The 3008-nt window shown below is 38.0% G+C and overlaps 1 protein-coding gene across 1 annotated transcript in view; it reads left to right on the top strand.

Moving 5' to 3' along the window:
- The window catches only part of LOC106884146 (doublecortin domain-containing protein 1), a 143444-nt gene that overhangs the window by 59586 nt on the left and 80850 nt on the right, over positions 1–3008 (top strand). The gene's annotated exons all lie outside the window — the stretch shown is intronic.

The following is a 3008-nucleotide window of genomic DNA, read 5'->3' as shown; positions in this document are numbered from 1 at the left end:
TATATATTTGTGTGTGTGTGTATGTCTGTGTGTGTGTGTATATATATATATATATATATATGTCTATATATATATATATATATATATATATTTAGAGAGAGACAGAGAGAGATGTCTATTGTATATATGTATACATATGTATGTATGTCTATATATGTGAATACTATTCTTAAAGAATTACTAACACCTGTTCACGAACAACTAACTTGTTTGGATGATGATGTTTATGTTAATACTGTACGAAATCAAAATCAATAGTGTTCGAAGCTAAATTAGGCTGAATGAGACATCCCTTCCCCTTCATCCTTTGCTTTCTTTCTCTTTTTATTATTTGGTTACTGATATAATTAAAGGTAAGTCTTTTTAAGGAATATTACTCTTGACAGTATCAACCAAAATATTCCACTTATTGATTTTGATGTCTGTTAATACATCTTTGGTTTAACACTTCCAATATAGTTGCTTATTGAATATCTTGGAGTTAAAGAATTTATTCCTACCCAAAAAAAAAGTTTTTTTTAAATCTTTTTTTTATTTCTTTCACTTAATTATTTATTTATTTTTATTTATTTGATATCTGGTGAAGAAGATTATTGGTTAGAATTCTCTCATTGGTTCATTGCTTGTTTGAAGGCTACTGTGACAAGAGAGTATTTTTCTCATTGATATTTCATGTATTAGATATTGTTCACCTGTATACATTGGCGAAAGATACACATATGCACACACATACACATGCATGCACACACACACACCCTCATACACACTCTCACACATACGCACACCCTCATAGACACACTCTCTCTCACACACACACATATGTACGTACATGCAGTCAGTCACACATGCACACATGCAGACTAACACATACACACTCATACCTCTGTGTGTGTGTGTGTGCGTGCGTGTGTGTACACACTCATACATATATGCACATACATGCAGTCAGTCACTCACACATGCACAAGTGCAGACAACACATAGTCTGTTATATATGCACACACATAGTCACACACATATGATATATGTGTGTGTGTGTGTGAGAGAGAGACAGAGACAGACAGACAGACAGACTTCCAGACAATTTCTATCAACCAAACCCTACTCACTAAAGAAATCGCTATTTTTTTTCCCAAAGACAACCACCATTGTGCCGTAAGAAGTGCTTGGCAAACCAAATATCAACCAATTCCCATAGCTTTCAACTCCCATTTTTCTTTAAAATCTGAGGAACAATGGTTTGAGATTCATGAAGTGTTTCTTTACTTTTAACTATTTTAAATATATTTTTCCGCAGCTTGTTTCGCTCGGCTAGTTTATTGTTTGGAGAAAATTGATTTTAAAACTGGATCTCATTGACACACTGTTAACCATTGAGCCATGAAATAAGAGTGGACGTTATATTTTGCTTATAAAAACATTAAAGATAGGTGAAGTTTGCATTTCATCAGTGACGTAGAGTGCGTGCGATTTGGGGCAGTCTTTAAGCACATACACAACAGACCCAAAAGATCTGCCTTCATAAAAGCGTTGCTCGGAGCAGACCCCCCCACATTAGCTATACAATTGCATTTCCTTCTTTCAGGTGCCACACAGAGGAACTGAACTCAGGACCATGTGGTTGGAAATCAAGCTTCTTACAATACAGCCATTGCTCTTATATCTGGCACAGCCAGAGAGAGACATCCCAGACTGCATCTATAGAAAGGCTACTTGAGAGATTTGTCTAAAGTTTCTCACAGACGCCCTCCATTCTCTGCTCCTCAGATATTCTGTGTCTCTTCTCTCTGCCCTTTCTATTGTTACTATAATGGCCTCTGCTCCTCAGAGCTGCCTGGGTTCATGCCTCCGCCACTCCCAACCCTCTCATCACTAATCCTCCCATCATCTTTCTTATGTCTACTATCCCCAGCTTCCATCCACACTAGTCTCCACACCCAGTCCTTTCCTCCTGCAGGGTTTCCCCCCTCCTGGGACCCCCTCTCTGCTGGTGTTGAATTACAAACATTCAAGAAAGTTAATGGTGTCAAATCTCACCAGTCTTGGAAGCCATGGGCACTGTCCCTGCTTCCAGATCTGTCAATTGATGATAGAAAATGGTTTGGAGATTGGCAGAAGTGTTAGAGCATTGAACAAAATGTCTTGTGGAACCTTGCTGTTCTTTAGTCTCTGGGTTTACCGCCAATGACATTGGTGCCAAGCTGTATCAGCTTTTGAAGAAAATTGATAGCATAAAGAGGAGCAGATTTACAGAAGGGGTCACATAAAAAAACCATTAATAGTTTTAATACAACATAATATTCAGGCTTATTTCACTCATCTCAGTGTATGATGATGATGATGATGATGATGATGATGATGATGGCAATGATTTTGATGGGTATGGTGTTGAGGTGATGATGATGATGATGGTGATGGTGGCAGTGGTTGTAATGATGGTGATAGTAATGATCATGATAAAGGTGGCTGTGGTGTTGTTGTTGTTGTTGTTGTTGGTGGTGGTGGTGGTGGTGGTGGTGATGATTATGATAATGATGATTATTATTGTTGTTATTGTTATTGTTATTATTATATTAGTTTGGCTCCAGTTCAGTCTTATTCCTGATAGGATTCCACTGAGGTCGACTTTGCCTTTCATCCTTTCAGTGTCAATAAAATAAGTACCAGCTGAATGCTGGGGATTAATGTGATTGACTTAGCCCATCCCCTCAAATTGCTAGCCTTGTGCCGAAATTTGAAGCCATTTTTATTATTACTATTTTTTTTTTCTTTTACTGGTTTCAGTCATTTGACTGTGGCCATGCTAGAGCACCACCTTTAGTCGGGCAAGTTGACCCTAAGACTTATTATTTGTAAGCCTAGTACTTAGTCTATCGGTCTCTTTTGCCAAACCGCTAAGTTACAGGGACATAAACACACCAGCATCGGCTGTTAAGCAATGGTGGGGGTACAAACACAGACACACAAACACATAAACACACACACACACATACACATACACACACACA

Source organism: Octopus bimaculoides, chromosome 7 (assembly GCF_001194135.2).
Source record: "Octopus bimaculoides isolate UCB-OBI-ISO-001 chromosome 7, ASM119413v2, whole genome shotgun sequence".
Taxonomy (NCBI): domain Eukaryota; kingdom Metazoa; phylum Mollusca; class Cephalopoda; order Octopoda; family Octopodidae; genus Octopus; species Octopus bimaculoides.
Note: the sequence above shows the minus strand (reverse complement) of the source record. Positions and strands in the feature narration are given on the sequence as shown.